Source organism: Hakea prostrata, chromosome 2 (assembly GCF_041222555.1).
Source record: "Hakea prostrata isolate BN-2017 chromosome 2, UWA_Hpros_2, whole genome shotgun sequence".
Taxonomy (NCBI): domain Eukaryota; kingdom Viridiplantae; phylum Streptophyta; class Magnoliopsida; order Proteales; family Proteaceae; genus Hakea; species Hakea prostrata.
This window is the reverse complement of record NC_142601.1, coordinates 40,193,849-40,217,086: the sequence shown is the minus strand read 5'-3', so window position 1 is coordinate 40,217,086 and position 23,238 is coordinate 40,193,849. Positions and strand designations below refer to the sequence as shown.

The window sequence follows — 23,238 nt, the reverse complement described above, 5'->3', positions numbered from 1 at the left end:
TTCCAGCTATTCATTCCTTGGGGCGGGGGGGGGGGGGGGGGGGGGGTTAAAATGAATTGCGGGGGGGTGGGGGGGGGGGGGGGGGCCCCCCCCCGGGGGGGGGGGCCGCCGGGGGGGGGGGGTTTTGGGGGGAGAAAAGGGGGGGGGGGGGGGGGGGGGGGGGGGGGGGCGGGGCCCCAAAAAAATACCGAACACCCCCCGCGGCGGCGGGGCCAGAACAAGAAAAAAAAAAAAAAGAAGAAAAAATAAAAAAAAAATAAGGCAAGGGGGGGAACTGGAGTTTTGTGTGGGGGGGGGGGATGGAAGGCAAAAAAAAGAAGGGGGGGAGGAAAGGAGGGCCTTTATTTCCTGAGAAATCTTTGGGCTCTTACTCGTGGAGTACTTATATTGTTGTAGGCTTCCTTGACTCACTTTTCCCTTTTTGAATTTTATTTGATTTGATTTAGAATATGCAAGTGATACATTATTGTCGTCATGTTTTTGGGCTGAGGCTAGTGTGTTTTCTGGATGAGTTGTTTGACTCTTTACAGCCAACGGCTCTAGTTGCAGTGTTTGCTGGAGCAGGCATTTTTGTTCATTATAATGATAAAAGAAGAGCAGTTCTAAAAGGTACCTCTGTGTGCTACAGGCGTTGATCTGATTGGTGGTAGCTGGAAGGTTTAAAATTGATGGATGGATATTGATTTACATGTGTTTTTTTATGTGAAATTGACATTCACGATGATATTTTCAAAATTTAAACCTTTGACTTCAGTTAGACCACGTCTTTCTTTTTTGAACTTAATGTGCTATTTCTTGTATTTTTGTTTGATAACCAAGGTTCTAAGCATGGTGGAAGTTGCATTAAAGGACCCACAATTGGAGGGCGTTTTACATTGGTCGATACAGTAGGCCACATGTTTACCAAACGTAACCTCAGAGGAAGCTGGGTACTCATCTACTTCGGTTATACTTTGTCTCCAAATGTTGGACCTGCAGAAGTCCAGAAAATGGCAAAAGCCGTTGACATACTAGGTCTGGTTGATTTACCATTTGAGAACTCTATTTTCTTTTGATGTTTTTTGCTGCTGTGTGATAGCTGACATTTTTATTTTACCTGGAAAAAGAGTCCAAATATAACCCGAAGGTGATGCCAATTTTTGTAACAATCGATCCTCAACGGGATAGTCCTTGGCAACTCCGAGCTTACCTTAAAGGTCGTTATGTTCTTCCTTGCATGCACATTGAATCCTTTCCTTATCTTAGTAATCTTTGTGGGTCTCACTCACTTTATCCTTTGTCTTCTCAAATGCAGAATTTGACCCAAGAATAGTGGGATTAATAGGGTCAGCTTCTTCCATAAGACAGATGGTTCAGGAGTATTGAGTTTATTTCAAGAAGACTGAAGAAGACGGGGATGATTATCTCATTGAGTCTTCTCACAACATGTAAGCTCGAGCCCAGTTTGCACTTTCTTTGTCAATGTTGACCCAACACATGAATTTTGGGCTTGAGTTATAATCCATATTGAAACAAACAGGTATCTGATTGACCCAAACTTGGAAATTATAAGATGCTTGGGTTAGAGTATGATGGAGAACAGCTGGCTGAAGCAACACTCAAGGAAGTGACGAAATCTCCCAAGTAACAACCTTCTTCATTGATTTACAAGCTATCTATTCTGACATGAACCACTAGTGTAAGACCCATCATTTCTTTGAATACGTTTTCCCAACACATGATAGAGGACGTTTGAGTCTAGATGTAAGATATTGTGATCATATTTGACCTGGTAGAAATTTTCTGCATTTTCCGAATACAGGGTAGAAACAATGTCATGAAATATGAAATGAGAATCGAGAATTAAAGGGGGGGGGGGGAATATAAGAGAATTTTTTTGTTGACTAATACTTGCAATTTTGCCTGCTAAACTTGATTTAATTTCTTAAGGAATAGGCTCCTGTCAGCCTAGATATTACTGTTACCCGAGATATTATGTCTAGGTTCCTGAGAGCTGATTGTTATGAATCTTGAGCTGTTGTAAGATGGTTATTGATGCGTCCAAAATCTGCTCAGCCCTTAGATCTCCTGTGGATGACCTGCAAAAACGAACGTTAGATGTGGCCCAACCGCTGGAGTTGGGAGTCCACCTCCGAAGGCTAAGTCAGTTGATGAACTTAATCACAAACGGCTCTGCTGGAGCACAGAGCTAAGGAATGAATAATGAGAATACGATTCAGATTATATCCGTCATCTACCTTGTGAGTAGGTGATGTCTTATATAGAGTGTACCTTCGAATCTCCTTCATTAGATGTATTTAAGCCTTCTTCGGATAGTCGTCAGATCCTAACAGATAGATCCATTGAATGATAGATCCCTACTAGGTTAGACTAGTGGATGACTCCTTTGATGATACGATCGTTATATGGTAGTTATCCATATAATAGCGATAAGTAACAGCCGCCAAATGCTGCTATCATCTTTTTGACGATTAGTCCATTCCGATCGTAGCGGATTAGGGTGTGCTTGTGACTGAATTAGTGTCACATCCTCCCAGCCGGTACCCTATCTGGCATACCCGAGAGTGTGATCCACAGCCCGAAGATCAGGTATCGAGTAATCAACCTCCCACATAAACAATAACATAATCATGAACAATAATAATAAAAGTGCGGAAGATAAACCATAGATCCAAATAAGGAAAGGATGAATCATATATAACTCAGAGTACTAGATATAATCAGAGTGTCTAAATCAGATAAGTAAAGTGAGGCGAAATCCCACTCTACAACCAGCGGAAAAGTAGTTCTAAAAAAGAATAAGCAAGATAGAATCTAATCCCAATAGCAGGTACAATAGGTAACTAAATTGTTCTCAATCTTATAGACAACATCTCTATAAGTATAAATCTCATAAACGGCACAAGGGCGCTTCCACTCTATGGTCGGACTAAGCATCGTATGGAGCATAACCACTCGCGGGATCTTCAGTGTAATTGTTGTAACCGCAATCACCTTCCTGGAGATATGCCTCTTCTCCTTGCGCTTCTTCATACGGGCCGTCATGATATTCGGAACCCGTAGAATAGTCTAACAAACATTGTACAATAAAGGAATGAGTTTCAAAGAAACTCGGTAAAGGCGATTAAATCCATAATAACATAAATGGCAGGATTTCGGAACAAACATAAATGCAATATGGTATGAAACAAACAATGAATGTATGAATCTAACTCTACATATGCTGGTCTCTATTGGCAGACATGCTTTAAGTCATAGCACCGTACTTCTTTAGGAAGGTCTCAATCACTCATCATCAGTTGGTAATGGGTCCGGCATCCCTCGGGACATTCCATGGCTGGGGGTATAGGTCACCACTCTCTCACATCACCATTGGTCTAAGTACCGGCGCATGTCAGGGTAAAGCCTAGCCAAATGCAAGTCTTCTACTTAGTTACATCAAGTCGGATCCGGATACGTCCATTCCTCGTCCCCGACGATCCTTTCCGGTACCCCTTCACACTAGAGTCCTCATAGTCCCTGACTACGGACTCATCAACCCTATTGGTCATCCACATATGGTAAACGGGAAGCTCTCATGTCCCCTCACGGGTTGGTTACCGGTCTTGAGCGCCCGTGAGCCCAAGTCTATCCATATGCAACCCTCCAATAAATGGCCCCCACAATGTGATTCCTGTCCTCTCACGGGTTGGTTACCGGTCTTGAGCGCCCATGAATCCCCATTGCTACCACGGGTCGTTCGGTCTCAATACCCCTCCGATTAGGGTCTGACATAACGGGACATCCTAGCCCAACACTACTAGACAGTCCTAGATATGTCATCCAACAGTTTAGGAAGGTGTCCAGAGGGCATCTCCGAAAATATCCCATAATATTCCCGTAGTAGTCCAAGGACAGAAGTGTCAAAAGGACACCTCTCCTTTCCAAACCATACTTAAGCATACACAAGCATCAATTCATAACATCACATATATGGTAACTTCATATATGGAAAGAAATCAATAATTACAATCAATTTGTATATAACTGGTAAGTAAATCATACATGAGTCAATTCAATATAAATAAGTAATGCTACTGATATCAAGACACTACCACAGTAGTATAACATTATAAGAATCTAATTAAAGAAATAACTTAACAAGATTCAAATATAGAAACCAAGATATGCAATTTATGGTGTTAAAGAAGTAACCATCCTTACCTTTTATAACTTGCAAAGGAATCCTAAGAAATCAAGTAAGATCTTGACAAACTTGAGAAGAAGGTCCTAAACGAGTGTATACAACATATTAGGAAAGATCCCTACAGAAAAGATATCAAAACATCCAAAAAAACACCCACCGGGGGGGGTCCCTTTTTTGGGGGAACAGCCCAAACAAGGGTTTTTTCCCCCATTGGGGGCGGTTGGATTGGTCTACTTCGCCCAGTCGACCAATCAGTCGACCAATGCAGACAGTAGCCTATAAAATCAAAGTTTTGAGATATAAAATCCGAATTTGGTGGTTCAAAAGGGTACTAATCAAGGGGTAAACTACATTAGTAGTATCCTAACATATAGGGGATCTCAAAACACTAATCAAATCAAGTCATCAAGATTCAAATTAGGAAACAAAAAGTTACCATAATTAGATCAATCATGGTTCTTGAAGAATTCAAGATAGAAAACAAAGACAAGAACAATAGGAGAATGAATCATTGATTCAGGTAAAGGTATCATGAAAAGCATACTTAGATCTTCAAGAAAATAGACCTAAGAGCATAAATCTAAATAAGGAAACAAAACCTACCATATATGTAACTATCATGATTCATGAAGAAAACATGGTATGGTAGAAGAGAAACAACTAGAGATTGATAGATCATGGATCATGAAAAGAAAAAACACAGCAATTGACTACTAACATGATCAATATAGTAGATCTAAGGATATCGGAATTCAAATCAAAAGATAAACAAAGACAAGATCATGATTTGATCATGATTCCTTCAAAAGCTTGCAATGATCATGGTTAAGATCATTGCATTAGCCATTAATCCTTAGGAAGATCATGAGAGACAAGTCCAGAGATGTTTGCAACAGAGAATGCAGCATCTCCTCTACTGTCTCAATTCAAAAAGGAAAGAAAAACAGAGATGGAGGAGAAGAAGAGAGTGTAGACATACCTTTGATGCAAAAGGAAGAGTTTTGACGAAGATCCGTCAAGAAAAACACCAAGGATGCAAGGGAGATGACTTGCAGAGGTCTTTGGTTCGTTCCAAAGAGTTTGGAGGCAGAAAATACGAAGTAGACTCGAGATTGGACTTAAATAGAGCAAACAAGACCTAATTGCCAAAGACAGCACCCATTGGTCGAGTGGATTGGTCGACTGGTCCAGTCGACCAATTAGTCGACCAATCAGTTCAGCAACTCCTAAACAGGGAATTGAAGACCCAGATCAAATCCAATCCTAAAGGGGTTTTGCACACATATCAAGTGACTTACCTAATAGGTAGAAATGCCTTCAAACCATGATAGAGAGCACTCCAAGTCCATCAACTAATCCGATCTTCATCAAGATTCAGTTTCCATAAATAGAACCTCATCATCAACTCTCATGGATTCAAAGCCAGACACCAAGTCCTCCACTGGGATGGCCCAAAGCTGACTTCTTACTTTACTTCGGGTCACTGGACCTACAAATAACAAGGTTTTCGGGTCAAGGTTAGGGCTGGGTTTTACAATTAGTTTTCTTTCTCAGCAAGCTATCTCCTGGACCCGGCTCGCTCGGAAGCGAGTCGATTCCTTTCGTCTCGACCGAGGTCAAGGATCGAACCAAGGTTGAACCAAGTTCGGTCATATTTTCTCCATATCACGAGCCCCCCAGACCAAGCGTTCGGACGATCTTGAGGGCTTGGTTTTTAACTAGGTACTCTGTCGAACAATAGTTTTGCATAATCCCCAACCCCTTAAATGTCGTATTACATTTAATGCGGCTGTATCGCTTTTTCCTCGAGCATTATGAGTATTTTCACTTTTTGTGGGGGTGACACCACGCGTCCTCTGTAGTCAAAACTATCGTTGCTCACGAAATCGAAACAATGGTTTCTGAGCGCCTGTTTTTTATTCGTGAGTTCAAACTTTCGAACCGTCTCTAAATCTCGATCGTTGATGTTGAGTCCATCTCGATCGTACACGACCTAGATCACTCGTGTGAGTGCTTAAAAGCAGTTCCTTGTCTTCTTAGGTTTCATTCTCCTTGTCTGGAAGTTTGAAACCTCATAGTCTTCTTCGCGCTCTAACGATCTTCTCACTCTCAAGCATTTTGTTCAGTGATTCAGTAAGTCTACTGACTCTTTTGCTGTCACATCCACCCAGCCGGTACCCTACTTGGCATACCCGAGTGTGTGATCCACAGCCCCGAAGATCAAGTATCGAGGTAATCAACCTCCCACATAGACAATAACATAATCATGAACATAAATAATCAATGTGCAAAAGATAAACAAAACATCCAAATAAGGAAAGAGTAAATCATATATAATCAGAGTACGAAAGACAATCAAAATGTCTAAATCAATAAGTAAAGTGAGGCTGAATCCCACTCTACAACCAGCGGAAAGTAGTACTAAAAGAAAAGGGAAAGGAATGAAAACTAATCCCAATAGCAGGTACAATAAGTAACTAAATTGTTCACAATCTTATAGACAACATCTCTATCAGTATAAATCTCAAAAATGGCGCAAGGGCGCTTCCACTCTATGGTCGGACTAAGCATCGTATGCAGCATAACCACCCGCGGAATCTTTAGTGTAATTGTCGTAACCGCAATCACCTTCCTAGAGATATGCCTCTTCTCCTTGCGCTTCTTCATACGAGCAGTCATGATACTCAAAACCTGTAGAGAAATCTAACAATACATTGTACAAAAGGAATGAGTCTCAAAGAAAGTCAGTAAGGCAGTTAATCCATAACAACATAAATAGCAGGATTTCAAAGCAAAGTAAAATGCTATATGATATGAAACACATGATGCAATATGATTCTAACTCTATGTATGTTGGTCTCTATTGGCAGACATGCTTTAAGTCATAGCACCGTACTTCTTTAGGAAGGTCTCATCACACAACGCCTTTTGGTAGTGGGTCCGGCATCCCTCGAGACTTTCCATGGCTGGGGGTTAAGTCATCACTCTCTCACATCACCATTGGTCTAAGTATTGGCGCATGTCAGGGTCAAAGCCTAGCCAAATGCAAGTCTCCTACTCAATTACATCAAGTCAGGTCCAGATACGTCCATTCCTCACCCCTGGCGATCCTTTCCGGTATCCTTCACACTAGAGTCCTCATAGTCCCTGACTACGGACTCATCAACCCTATAGGTCATCCACATATGGTAAACGGGAAGCTCTCACGTCCTCTCACTGGTTGGTTACCGGTCTTGAGTGCCCGTGAGCCCAAGTCTATCCATATGCAACCCTACCGATAAATGGTCCCCACAATGTGATTCCTGTCCTCTCACGGGTTGGTTACCAGTCTTGAGCGCCCATGAATTCCCATTGCTACCACGGGTCGTTCGGTCTCAATACCCTTCCAATTAGGGTCTGACATAACGGGACATCCTAGCCAAACACTACTAGACAGTCCTAAATATGTCATCCAACAGTTTAGGAAGGTGTCCAAAGGGCATATCCGGAAACATCCCATAATATTCCCGTAGTTGTCCAAGGACAGAAGTGTCAAAAGGACACCTCTCCTTTCCAAACCATACTTAATCATTCACAAACATAAATCCATAACATCACATCTATGGTAACTTCTTATATGGAAAGAAATCAATAATAACATCCAACTTGCATATATTTGGTAAGTAAATCATACATGAATCATTCTAGCATAAACAAGTAGTGCTGCTGTAATCAAGGTAATGCATCAGTAGTATATTAGTGTAAGCATTTAATTAAGGAAATAAACTAACAATATTCAAATATAGAAACTAGAACATGAAATCTATGTAGTTAAGGAAATAACCATTCTTACCTTATATAACTCGCAAAGGAATCTTAGGGAATCAAGTAAGACCTTGACTAAACTTGGGAAGAAAGTCCTAAACAAATGTATATAACATATTAGGAAAGATACTTAAAAGGAAAGATATCAAAACATCCAAAACAGACCAAATATGAGGTTGTTGTACTCATTGGTCGATTGAATTGGTCTACTGCCTCAGTCGACCAATGAGTCGACCAACAGAGACAGTGGCCTTCAAAAATCAGAGTTCTTAGAATATAAAACCGAATTTGGTGGTTCAAAAGGGTACTAAACAAGGGGAAACTACAATGGCAGTGTACTAGTCTATAGAGGACTCTAAAACACTAATCAAATGAAGTCTTCAAGTTACAAATTAGGAAACAAAAAGTTACCATAATTAGATCAATCATGGTTCTTGAAGATTCATGGTAAAAATCATGGACAAGAACAATAAGATGATGGATTACTATTATGACAAAGGATTCATGAATAGCATGCATAGATTCTCAAAAGAAATAGAACTAAGGCTAAAGAACATCAATCTAAATAAGGAAAGAGAATGAATACAAGCTTTCCTTCAAAAGCGAGTGATGATCTTGATGAAGATCATCCACCAAGCTCTAATCCTTAGGAAAAGAGAGGGAAATAGTATAGTGATGGTTGCAACAGGGATACAACATCACTACTACTGTCCTCAATCAGAAAAGGAAAAAAAAATAATGGCGAATCAAAGATGAAACATAGATGAGGATGATCACATACCTTTTTGTGTAAAAGCACGAGTTTTGACGAAGATCCGTCAAGATAATCACCAAGAATGCAAGGGAGATGACTTGCAGAGGGCTCTAGTACGTTCCAAAGAGTTTGGAGGCAGAAAATACGAAGTAGACTCGAGATTGGACTTAAATAGAGCAAGCAAAGACCTAATTAGCAAAATCAGATCCCATTGGTCGATTGGATTGGTCGACTGGTCCAATCGACCAATGAGTCGACTAATCAGGACAGCAAGTCCAAAACAGGGAAATGAATGCTCAAATCAAATCCAAACATAAAGGGGTTTTGCACACACATTAAGTGACTTACCTAGTAGGTAGAAATGCCTTTGAACCATGACAGAGAGCACTCCAAGTCTATCAACTAATTCCATCTTCATCAGGGTGCAGTTTCCATAAATGGAACACTAACATCAACACTCATGGATTCCAAGCCAGCCACCAAGTCTTCCACTGGGATGGCCCATAACTGACTTCTTGCTTTACTTCGGGTTGTCGGACCTACAAACAACAGGGTTTCCAGGTCAAGGTTAGGGCTGGGTTTCACATTCGCGATCTTTATTTTCGTCTCCAGGTTTCTTTTTCTTGTTAAAAACTACAACCAGATTTTAGTAATGGAAAGTGGTAGGGTTTTTTTTCTGAAATTCCTCCTGAACTTAGCGCTGGTAAGGGCGACTCTGGTGACGAGGCCCTTGCCTCAGTCCCTCCTGAGCAATCGGATAGTGACCAGAAAACCTTAATTGTCATTTGGCGTGATTTCAAAGAAGTTAGCCAACTGAAAAGGGCAGAAGAAAGTGGTAAGGCTCCTTCTGCGCTTCCTGAGTCTGAACCATCCAAAACTCCACGAGCGACTGCCGAATCCTCTGGGCAATCTAAACAACCTATCAAGTCCACTTATGGACCTGGTTCTGTGGCTTCCTCCTTTACTGAGGAGAACCTTCCTTTAGCCATCGAACGCTTCAACTTTCCTTCCTCATACCATCCTAGGGCCCCCACTCCTGATGAGAGGGTTAATTCGATCATTCCTGGCGAATTTTCCCTGTATATAGATACTTTGGAGAGTGGAGTTCGCTTTCCTTTCTTCAATTTTTTTTCCGCCGTCCTAAATCACTGGGATATATGTCTTGGCATGCTTCTTCCCAATAGCTGGCGTCTCATCGTCGGCTTCTTGGGTTTATGTTTTGAACTTGGCATCACATCTTCTCTTCCTCTCTTTGTACATTTTCATGTTCTTTCTCTTTCCCATCCTCCTGCCTGGGTTGTTCTTTCCAAGCGCAACAAAGTTGAGCTTGACTGGTCGGGCAACATTCTTGCCAGGGGAACCTGCCCTTCCAATCACAAAGGGTGGCGCAAGCGGTATTTTTTCTACCGAGCACCTCAATCAGATTAACTTCCCGACCACCTGGAAACTGTATACTTCATACTTTGAGGGCAACCGGGTCCCTCAACTATCCAAAGAAGACAGAGCTGCTGTCAGGAAGATCAAGTCAATTCCATGGTATCAAGAGATACATGGATATGAAATGGAATACAACTCCATTCTTCAATACTAGGGGCTGGCTCAATGTGAGCTTTCTAACTGCCATGTTTCGCTTTCTTGAATATACTGTGAACTTTTTCAACTTTCTGACTTTTGTCCTTCTTTGTAGTGCCTCCAGAGACAACCTTTGGGTGAAGGCTGCCAAGGCCGTTGTGACTGCAGAGCAACGGTCTCCTCGAGCATTGACTACAGAACAGGTGACTTCCATGCCTCCACCAGACCCTTCTTATAAGGGTATAAGAAACTTGAAGCCAGTGGTTGAGGCTTCGGGGAGAGGGAAGAAACCAATGGTTGAAGAGGTCGAAGTCCCCTCTCCCGTTCAAACCAAAAGGAAGCATGACTCGGTAGATGCTTCTGCCCCTAAGAAATCCAAAAAGAATAAAGATTCTGAGGAGATCTTCATCCCTCAATGGTCATTGGCGGTGATAGACCGAGTCACGCAGGACCACGAGAAGGCCGCCGAATGGAGCTCTCTCGGCCTTATGCTTGCCGATCGGCAGGCCTTAGAAACTCTGCAAGACGACGTTCTGGTTCGTCTTTCCACAAGGTATCATTTTTCTTGAGTCTTTACTATTTGCTTTGTAGTCTCTCCTAGGATTTTTGATAATTCCCTTGCCTTCCTAGGAATGTCATGTTGAGCTTCTACCAACATATGGAGGCCTTGAGCCGAGTTGGTCGTAGCGGCTCCTTGCTGCAGTCCTGGGAAGAGAATTTGGCGAAGGCCAATTCTGAGGTTGATCGGTCGAAGAAAGCAGCCGAAGAGTCAAAGGAGGAAAATGACAAGGCCATTAGTTCTTTGAGGAAAGAACTTGACTTGTCGATCAGTCGTGCTGCTGCTGCCGAACGCGAAGCCAAGAAGCAGAAAAATCTTGCTACCGCATGCGCTAAGAGCCTTGAGTTTCAAGCCAAGGATAACAAACGTCTGAAGAAGATGGCGGTTCCCAGCAAACCTGAACATCTTTCACAAGATCTTTGGAGGGATTGCATTCGGAAGTATCTGAACAGCGTTCCTTTCACTGACTTGATGGGTTCGTTCAACCTTCAAGCTTATCGAGAGGGGCAGAATGATGTTTGGAAAAAGATTCTTGAATTTAACCCTTCCTTTGACACAACTCCCTTTCGGAGCGTGTGTCACAAGGAAATCTTTGAGAAGCTTGAATTGCCTTTCTCCGATTGGGTTTGGGAAGAAGAGAATCCCATTCCAGCAGATCCAGATATCGAGAAGTATCTCGCTGATTCGCCGCCTCTTCCTGAAGAACCTCCATAGCCTGCCACAGTCAAAGATCCTTCGGCCGACAATGAGAAAGAACAATAGGAAGCCATCACTTTACTGTTGACTTGACATTTTCTTTTACTTATTCGCACTCTAATATGATTTAATCTATTTCCTTCCTTATTTGGATCTCTCATTTATACTTCGTACATTGATTATTTATGTTCTTGATTATGTTATTGCTTATGTGGGAGGATGATTTCCTCGATACTTGATCTTCGGGGCTGTGGATCACACACTCGGGTATGCTAGGTAGGGTACCGACTGGGTGGATGTGACAATATCAAAGATTTAGAAGCTTTCAACTTTGCCCTCATTGCAAAGAAAGTTTGGGAACTGATTACAGAAAAGGATTCATTGTGGTTTAGAACTATGAAAAGCAAATATTTTAAAAACTGCAGCTTTCTTCAAGCTCAAGCAATGAAGAATGCATCTTGGGGTTGGAAGTCTTTGATTAAAGTTCGTGATGCTATTAAGGATAGCATCTTCTATCAGATTGGTGATGGTGAAAACACAGACTCATGGACTCATAAATGGATCAATCCATCTATCAAACAACTTTCATTGCATCCCATCCTAATGGATGCCCCCAGCAAGGTCTCAAATTTCATCAATCAAACCACATCTTCTTGGGATATTGAAACAATTCACAAATGGTGGAATCCAGACTTAGCTCAATTCATCTTGAATATCCCTCTTCCTTTATCCAGAAAAAAGGATCGAATCATTTGGGATCAAACTCAATCTAGAGACCTTACTGTAGCTTCAGCTTACAGACTTCTCAGCAGCCATAGGGTTCAGCTGAACCAACCTCATTGGAAGAAACTTTTGCACCTCCCTCTCGATCCTAGATTCTCACCCTTCACCTGGAAGCTGCTTCACAAGAAACTTCATACTCCTTCTCTGTTATTCAACAGAGGTTGCAATATCATTGATAAATGTTCACTGTGCCCAACAGAAAATATTGATCTTAACCACATCTTCTTGAAATGTGACTTTGTTAAGCAGATATGGAACATGTTCAAGATCTGCTGGTGTAATCAACATTAAGATATTGGTGATCAAGCAACCTCTTGGATTTCAAAGTCCAAACATCAGTCGTATGAGGAACAATACTTACCCTCCATCTCACCACATTTTGGGTCATTTGGTCCAATTTTAATAAAGCTGCTCGTGGAAAACCAAGCAAAAACATCAAAACAAATTTGGTGGCTAGCACAAACTCTGAACAAAGAATACCTTCAATTTTTTTCTCATAGAAGTGGAGACAAAAAGAGAAGAACCAACTATCGATGGACTATTCCTCAAAGAGACTACATCAAATTCAACATTAATGGATCGTCCATGATTGATGCAAACAACAGATCTAAAGCTGGCATTGGTGGAGTAGCCCGCGATCACCATGGACAACACTTACTTAGCTTCACCTTTCCTTGTGGAGACATATCAGCACTTCAAGCTGAAGCTGAAGCTTTAAAAAGGGCTATTCAATTAGCCATTTCCAACAAGTACATAAAAGTTATCTTTGAAGGTGATAATGAAGCCATTATTCACCTTATAAATCAGCAGCAATTGTCAGAACCATGGAAGATCAAGCACATATTAGATGACATCTTATTATTAAAAGAAGACTTTGATTCGATTTTTTTCATTCACACTTGTTTGTGAATTTTAAAAGTAACCGCAAGCGCACGGTATCGTGTAGCTAACGGGTCGATCTCAAGGAGATATGCCACTTAGAATTTGAACTTCTTAATAGTAATGCGAGAGTGGAATGATTCAATTTTTTTTGTTAACTAATTAACTAAACTAAACGATCCTAATCTATATATCTAATGCAATCGAATTGAAATGAATAATAAATTAAACACAATCAATGCATAAATAAAAGACAGGAAAATGCAGATGCAACACCACCCGTCACCAGAAGCAGAGGCACGACTGTAGGCTTGCTCCGGTTATGTGGTCCGAGATTATGAATGAATAGGCGGAAAGTAAATAACGTAAAGTAAATAACAAAGCAATAAACAAAGCAATAAAAGGAAAAGGAAATAACTAAAATGCGGATGCAACACCACCCGTCACCGAAGCGAGAGGCACGACCGTAGGCTTGCTCCGGTTATGTGGTCCGAGATTATGAATGAATAGGGGTGGGCAGAACAATAAATAATGATAATGCTGAAAGTAAATCCTAAATTAAGAATATAGAGGGGTAGATAGAAGCGGGAATGGAGGGAGGAGAGAAGATTAATAAAGAAGGTTACTTACTTGCGAATTGAACAAACGATTCGAATCTCAACCAACCCTAACAACCAGATCTAGATCTAGAATGATCTAAATCTGCAATTGCTAGACCCAGAGAAAAACGAATCTAAAAAAATTGAATCTTGAACTTGAAGCTTGAACTTGAATTGCATTACATAAAAAGATTAAACCTAAACATTGAATCTAGAAATTTAAATCTCACTAATGCAAGCAAAGAAAACTAGAGAAAACATAAATAAACTGAAGAGAGAAGAAAGAATGCTTCTACTAAGCTCTAAGACACGTCCTCCTTTGATGGAGTAGGCTCTCCTTTTATAGAGTTTACATCAGATATGAAGCACGGCTGAATTTGAATAAAACTCAGGGTTTCTATTGACTCATCCAATTAGGGTTTTGACGTACTAATCGCGCCGACTTAGAGAGATCAGATGCATAATCCCACCGTTGGATTTGAGGTTTAAGTAGTCGTGAAGCTCTCCTCCAAAAATCAGCACGATCGGACATCGGATGACCGTTCGATGAAGGGTTTGATCGAAACTGGACTGAGGCATTCAAAAACGGGATTTCTGCTTCATCCTTATCTGAATATAATTCTTTTTCCTCTTTTTCTTTCTTTAATCAAATCCTAAATAGAAAATAAGATATTGAGGTATGCAATGACTCTTTTCCATCTGGACTCTCTCAATAATATCTCTGTAGATTTGATTTAAAATCTCAGCCGTAGATCAAATTTGCCTTCTTTATCTCTTCAATATTTCGGAGTTGGCCCGTAATCACACATCTCTAGCCCATCATGCTCCAGATCAGGCCCATTTTCGCATTTGAGAATTTGAATGGACTTCTTGACGAGTAAAATAGCATGATTCAAGCCCAAAACTCCAAATATTTGCTTAAATCTTGAAAAGTCCTAAAATCTGCAAAAACAACATAAAACCCAAGGTAACTCCATTCTAAGTGTATAAAATGCATGCTTTATGCCTTAAGATTTCACACATAAATGTGTTCATCAACACTCTTAGGAAAGGGAATTTTGTTGCTGACAGACTTGCTACTTACGCTGCTTCTGCCCAATCCCCCATTTTCCCATCTCTCATCCCCCTACTCATCCACTGGTATTTGTATTATGATGCTACTGGCTGTAATTTCCCTCGTGGTTTCTCTTTTAAATAAATTACTTTTAATACTAGCAAAAAAAAAAAAAAAAAAAAAAGGAGAAAAGAAAAGTTCCAAGCTCCACTCACCTGTACAGGTTTTGTCGACTGTGGTCGAGGGAACAACACAGCTAGATTTGACGGTCGATACGTACGAGCGACAGTCAGGATGACTTTCTTGGTCATTCGAGACTTACGAGCGAACTGATATTATGGGGAAGACCAACACTTAACTCAAGACAGTCCTATAATTAATTTCCCAGTATAATATTTAATAAGTTCAATAATCAACATTTTATTTTTAATTGTCAGAATCATCAAAACCTCTTTAGTTCTGCTTGTGCAATCTTGTGGTCTCTTTTCGCTCCCCCTGCAGAGGGAGAATTGAAAGAACCAAATAGGAAGTTTTGTGTTAATCCTTTAATTATTTAAATTAGTAGATTTGGGAACGGGGTAGAATAATTGCTGTCGACTGCTTCGAGTATCAATTTACTTTTACTCATTTGAATTTCTGGGCGTTTTCAGTTTCTAGGGTTTCTGCGCGTTTCTGGTCGTTGAAATTCTACGGTTGAAGCAACAGATTCATGGCCTTACAAGGGCAGGGAATCGACCCTGCCGTTCTTGACGATATTATTAATCGGCTCCTAGAAGTTCGATCTGTCAGACCCGGAAAGCAAGTTCAGCTCTCAGAAGCTGAGATCCGCCAGCTTTGTGCTGCTTCCAGAGAAATCTTCCTCATGCAACCCAATCTGTTAGAGCTTGAAGCCCCGATAAAGATATGCGGTGTGTTCTTATTTCTGCTTAACAGTTCCGGGTGCTTGATTCCTTTTTTTCATCCGTTTTGCTTCTTTACGTGGGGCTTGGTCGTTTAACTGTTATAGTGAAGTTTTATATTATTTGTTTCCTTCAATTCGCTGGTTATTGGTATGTTCTTGTTTTCTCTGTTACTTTGTGGTTCTTTAGGTCCATTTCATAGGTTGGGATAAAAAACTAAGGAAACTATTTGTTGAATTTATTGGGAGACTAGCAAGTTACATTCATAACACTATGGATGAATGTGGTTCGTTGAACTGTATTCAACATTTAGGTTTAGAGTACCGGTGGTTCCTTGAACCGTATTCAACGTTTAGGTTTAGAGTACCGGTATGAGTATCCGTCAGGTGATTTTGGACACATATTGTCTCGTATCAAGTATCTTATCATAGTAGCCAATACATTTTTGGTGCAATCCAATATATCTCTTTAAAGAAAAAGAGAGACATATCAATATGTATTCTTTTGGCTCTATCGTGTCGTATTGTGAAACTATCGTGTCGTATCGTGAAACCATGGCTCTAATGCAGGTGCCTTTGCCTTTGCTTACTGGACGAATTACTATTTTTTTTTTGGGGTTAACGGAACCAATAGGTACAATACTAGGCAGACTTTGCCCATATGATTCTACAGTTTGACTGAAAAGGAAATAGAATTATGATGGCACGCGTCACATTTTTTAAGGTGTGCGCATTTTGGTTCCCTTCAGCTGAGTCATTAACATGCTTTCATGCACACTGTGTTGTTGAGTTTGGTAAGTATGCCTTTTCTGTTTCTTTAGTTCCCTAGATCAAATTACAATATGCTAGTAAAATTTTTGTTATGAATTAAGGATGAACATTGCTCAACCCATGTAGATCTGGGCAAGGTAGTAAATGTTGCTCCAACCATCATGAGGTTGAATTTGATGTGTGCACTGATGCTGGTGGGAAAAAGGATAGAAGATAGGAATGCGATGAAAAATAAAGGTAAGAGAGAGTAAAGAGAAAATGTAGGGGATGATTTAGCTTTACGGAGGAAGCCATGTCCTCTTGGCTGTACTCTATAGACATTTGTTTCAGATTTTCAAACTCCCATCTGCAATTCCTTTGTGAATATGTATAATGTTCTGATGTAGCCTCAAATGAATGAGGGTTAGTTAACCAAGATCTTTTAAGACCACAAACTCAAATGGACCAAGAAAGGTTTCTTGGAATTTTGTGTATGACCCCCCCCCCCCTCTTTTTGGGTTATAATGGGCTGTAATTGGATGAAGTCAATCATGGATGTGGTTGGTCTATGTGAAAATTCCCATTAATCTCATATAGGGTGGATAAGTTTGGTTTCAGGGGGAAAGCACTAGGCTTCAAAGGGTTGCAACATTCTACCCATGATGGATATGGGATAAATTCCTTGAGATGGGGAATTGGGTTTACAGGTGTCACAACGGGTTGAAACTCGCGGAAAATGTAGATTAGGATATGTTCTTCTAAACTTTGTTTGATCTGGATATCTAAATTGGATGAGATGGGTTTTCTTGGTTTTAGGGTAATAGGGAGTACGAAAGTGCAAGAAAATATTTTTATCTTGATATGGTTTGGTTAAAATGCAGTAGAACTAGAGTCTTGAGGTCACTAGGCTTGGGGCATATGTGCCTAAAGTTTGAGTTAGATCTAAAGGTTAGATTGGTGAGGATCTGACGTTGAATTTCGGGTGTCCTATTCTGCTCTAAGAAGCTAGAAAATTCAACAAAATTCGAAAACAAAAAAGGAGGTGACATGGAAAGAGGGATGGGGGTGCTGGCTGCTGCTTACATGGATGAGGAGCATGGATTGATTTGTGTAGGCTGAACATCTTGGAGGTACCTTACCTAGGGCTGAGAACACCATTGTAGTGAAGAATAGTAAGGAAACAATAATTCTGGGTAGCAAAGTTACTAAATGTCATGTAATAATTAAATCTGCATTTTATTCTTCCTTCTAGAGGGTATAATGATGACTAATCAGCCCTATGATTCATGATAGACGTAGGAAAGAACTTCTCAAAAGACAGAACTTTAAAACCTATTAAACCTAGGACTCCTTATCAACTCTAGCAAGGACCAATTAAGTAACATCGCCTACACAAATCATGTAGGCCCAAGAATTAATTGAATTTTTTTTTTGGCTGTGGTTTTTTTTTTGTGATATGGGTTGTGATGGGATGATTTTGCTACTACGAATGGATATGCTTGATGCACAATGATTTAGTAATCTTGTGTGGAATGGTTCGGCTTCAATTAAATTAGGTTAGATATCATGTAGTATCAAAGTATGTGGTCCAAAAAGGGAGATTTGGGGTTAACTTCATGAGTTGGCGATGAAACACCTGATCTAGGGTTAGGGATAGAACTGTAATTTCCCTAAAATGTTGCTGCTGAGGAATTTCCATCAATAGGTAGAGGGGTTTTCTAGGGTTTCCTCAACAATCCGAGCTTGCTGAATGTGAAACTCAGATCTGAATTATTTGAAGATTGAAGTTCAGATTTGATTAAATTCAAACTCAGAATTAAGGTTTAGAGAGGTTTAAACCCATTGCTTCTACACTGTGTGAGGCAATCTGTCAATCAATCTGTGTTGTCCTTCAAGGACTTGACTCTCCTTCTGGTCCTTCACTGTCCTAGCTTAGTGTCACCATCGGATCCCTCTAGGGTGGCTGGTTTTGTCATGAGCAGCAGTTGTGTCTCTTGTGTCAAGTCACTAGGATCATGGTATTGGGCCAGAAATGCTACCTTACCAATGGAGTCGTTTATGGTTGCCTCTAGTGGTGGCCCTAGGGTCTTTGGTTAGAATTTGGGAATGAGAGTTGGGGACAACAACTCCCCTTCTTTGAGGAGACTCCCTAGCTAAGTGATTTTCTACTCCAAAGTCAATTTTATCAATCTTCCTTGGCACTTCTTCTGGAGGAAGCTCCTGACTAGGTGGGGCTGGTCTTCTCTCTGATTCTGCCTAGTTTGTAGAGTAACTCAAAGTGCTGCCTCTATTTGTAGAGCTTCTTGGGTTGGTTCTTCTGGCTTTAGCTTCTCCTGTACTGGAAGGGACTTGACTTCTTCAGTTTGAGGTACAGGACTAAGACTATGCTGATGTGCTTGGTTGGCTCGCATCTTCTTAATTTCTGCGGCTCTGCTGGTAGGTTTAGTGGTAATAGGACAATTATATTACCACTGTGGCTAAACTGATAGACATTCTTTCCCCGCTAACAGTGACGTCATTGTCATACAACTAAGTCCTCCCAAATACAATGTCACTCACCCTCATAGCAATTACATCACACCAAATTTCATCAGAGTAAACGTGAAAACTAATATGGACTAAACATCTCTGAGAAACTTCTATTTTATCACCATTCAAAAGAGAGACATTGTAGGGGTGGGGATGATCTTCTAATTTCAAATTGGTTGTTTTTACAAAGATATCAGTCGCCAAGTTGACACTACTACCACTATCAATGAGCACCTTGCCTGTACGATTACCTGCTTTGACTCGTGTAGAAGGGACAACTCCTCTTCCAATCTTCATCTTCATCTTCATCTTCGGAGTCAAAAGCTTTGGAGAGGAAATTTATGATTGGCCCATACTTGAACTAACCTTCAATATGAAGGCTGTCTGCTATCCCTTTTGTGATTCTGGCCTTCGGGAATGCATCAATGGTGGTGCTAGGGCTGCTTTGGGAATCTAAAGTTGAAATCTTGAGAGAATCTTGACTTATGTCATGTGTGACATAACAGGGCTTTATTTATGATAATAGTTATGAACGAGCAAGTGTAATGTTCCCCAATGTGGGACTAAAACATAAACAATAAAGACTCTCTAATCGACCAAACTCCCAACTGAACTCAACTTATGACTTACAACACTCTCCCTCAAGTTGGTGCATGATAGACCAAGAAAGAGATAGAGCTCTCCCTCTCGATCTAGATGGTTAGGGCTTTTCTACGCTGCTAGCACGCCCTTCCGTTTTCTCGCTTTCTTCGCATGCTTGGACCACAGGCCTAGCTGAACTCAACTTATGACTTACAACACTCCCCCTCAAGTTGGTGCATAGATGTCTATCATGCTCAACTTGCTAACAATACTACTGAATAACTTGACACTCAAACTTTTTATGAATATATCAGCACACTGGTTGTCAGAGGTAACAAAAGAAATCAGAACTAGACCATACTCAAAACATTTTCTTTAATAAAATGCCTATTAATTTCTTCATGTTTGGTCATATCATGTTGAGCTGGATTATGGGCGATGCTGATGGCTGATTTGCTGTCAGGATATAGCCTTATACCTTCCAGATCTACTCCAAGTGCTGAAGGAGACCCTTTAACCATAAGACTTCACAAATACCTTGAGCTAAGGCTTTAAACTTTGCTTCAGCACTTGATCGAGCCACTACAATCTATTTTTTACTCCTTCAGGACACCAAGTTACCTCCCACATAAGTACAATAGCCAGAGGTAGACCTCGTGTCATTCGGACATCTAGTCCAATCTGCATCAGTGTATGCTTCAACTCTAAGATGTCCTTGAGAAGAGATTAAAATACCTTTCCCTGGGGATGCCTTCAAATACCTCAAGATACGATATACTACATTAAGATGTGAAGAATAAGGATCATGCATGAACTGACTTACAAGGTTGACTGCAAAGGTGATATTTGGCCTAGTATGTAACAAATAAATCAACCTTCCAACTAATTTTTGGTACCTAGTTTTGTCAATTGGTTCTCCTTCCTTAGCTTTCAAGTGCTAATTAGGCTCAATTGGGGTCTTTGTAGGTCTACATCCTAGCATTCTAGTCTCTTCTAATAGGTCCAAGGTGTACTTTCTCTGAGAGAGTGAGACACCATTAGCAGAGTAGGCCAACTCTAACTCAAGAAAGTACCTGAGTTTGCCCATATCTTTTATCTCAAACTCTGTCCCTAAGAATGTCTTCAAGGCTGTAATTTTCTTTTCATTGTTTCCTGTGATGACAATACCATCCACATATACAAGGAGTACTATAGTATGAGATTTATCCTGCTTGATAAAAAGGGTTTGGTCTGCATTACTTTGCCTGTAGCCATAGGAGATCATCATTGCCTTGTGAAATCTTCCAAACCATGCCCTAGGAGACTACTTTAGACCATATAGAGCTCTCTTTAACCTGCACACCTTCCCATGGGTCTTTGAACTAGAATAACTAGGGGACACATCCATATATACTTCTTCCTTAAGATCTCCATATAGGAAAGCATTCTTCACATCTAATTGTTGAAGACTCCATCCTTAGTTTACAACACATGAGAGAATAGCCTGAATAATATTCATCTTAGCAACAGAAGCAAATGTCTCTTGGTAGTCAATGTCATAGGTTTGAGTAAAGCCCTTGGCTACCAGTCTTGCTTCATATCTCTTAATGGTCCCATTCTTCATATCTAATTGTTGAAGACTCCATCCTTGGTTTACAGCACATGAGAGAATAGCCCGAAGGATATTCATCTTAGCAACATGAGCAAATGTCTCTTGGTAGTCAATGCCATAGGTTTGAGTAAAGCCAAAGCCTTTGGCTGCTAGTTTTGCTTTATATCTGTCAATGGTCCCATTTGTTTTGTTTCTTACAAACACCCATCTGCATCAATCTTCTTCCCTGCAGGCAAGGATACTAGATCCCATGTTATTTTCCCCCAGGGCTTGCATTTCCTCATCCATAGCTTTCTTCCAGTCTGAGTAAGACACTGCGTCCTACTATGAATTAAGGATAAAAGTGGAAGACAAAGAGGAAATAAAGCATTAAAATTCTAGGGATAGAGAATGATATGAGACATGGTTAAAAATAGGGCGTTTGGTGCAAGAATGTGGCTGTTTTCTTAATGCAATAGGCAAATCAAGATCAGAGATAGACTCACCAAGAGGAATGGTTGTTTCAAGACTAGGATCTAGTGCTTCCATTTGCCATGGCTTAGAGGAGGGCTTCTGCTTCCTATGGTAGGTCTTCAGAGGAGGTCTAGACTCTCCCTGCACATCATCCACCATCAATTCTTGTGCAATCATCTGACCTTCCAATAGGAATTTGCCAAAGGAGACTCAATAGTAGGAACTTCAGGAGGAATCTCAAGGAACACTAGAACTTTCTCACTAAGACTCTCCCCTTGAAGAAGAGGAGAAAAAAGGGAATCTGTTCTTGAAAAACAACATCCATAGACACAAAAAATCGACGAGATCTAGGATGGTAACGTTTATAACCTTTTTGTGTAGGGGGATAGTCTAAGAATATACACCGTAACCCTCTGGGATCAAGCTTACCATGACTATAATGGTTGCGAACAAATGCAACACATCCAAAGACCTTAGGGGGTTACATTAAAATTGGTTGATTCTGGGAGAACTGCAAGAGGACAGAGTTGATTAAGACACGTGAAGGCATCCTATTAATGAGTAAGGAATTTTTTTTTATCAAAACAGGAATTTCGACCTTTTAAAAGGCCAAAAATTCCAAGTTTCGATTGAAATTTTGGTCAAAATTTGTAATTTTTTTATGAAAATTCGAACTTCAATTTCGGGCCTCATATGGACTCAAAATGTTTTGGATTCTTTCATACTACCTATTGCAAGCATAATAAACACCATGGAATTACTAGTTTACCAAAAAAACCATTGAAAAGGTAACATTAAAGTATATAGTATATATAAGAAGAAACGAGAATGTTACCAATTACAAGTCTACTCTATTCTATGTCTCCCTTTTCCCTCTGAACCCTATACAAATGACAATACAAGTCCGTATGTGGCATCACCCACATGCCTAAGATGTTCTGATGGTGGGAAGTTGTGAATCTCCGGATAAGGAATTGGCTCAACTGCATATGGAAAGGCTGGTGGTGGCTGTGGTATAAAGTGGAAGATCTGCTCAATAAATGAAGGAACAACCTGGTTGTCAGCAGGGGCAAGGACACCATAAGGTCGATACTGACAATAGGGTTCTAGTGGCCGACTCCGATAGGTGACAGTGGGAGGGACTCCATAAGCTTCATAACCATAAGGCTCCACTGGTGGTTGACCCTGAGTCTGATAGCTAGGAGGGACACCATAAGGTCCATAACCATAAGCTCCATCAATCGATCCAGTAGAACCAATACTCTCTATAGCAGTATCATATGAGAACTCTGCAAGCTTTTGCCATCTGAATCCTCTGGAGGTGGAGTCTCTGGAATCATCTATGCTCATCAATCTCATAGATCCCACCAAGCTCTCTGCATCAGTTGGACGGTAAGACCCATATGATGGTGTGTCCTCCGTGCTATAGTAGTGCTGCCTCCCCTTCCTTTTCCTTGAATATGTAGAGGAGACATTTTTGCCTTGAGATGTAGCTCCTGTATGGTCTGAATTCTGCGTCGCTTGGGTTAATTGACTCTCGCCTGTGAAT

At 40.6% G+C, this 23,238-nt stretch overlaps 1 pseudogene; it reads left to right on the top strand.

Moving 5' to 3' along the window:
* Positions 1-299: 299 nt before the first annotated feature.
* Positions 300-1,627, top strand: LOC149024346 (protein HCC2-like; annotated as a pseudogene).
* The last annotated feature ends 21,611 nt before the right edge of the window (positions 1,628-23,238 follow it).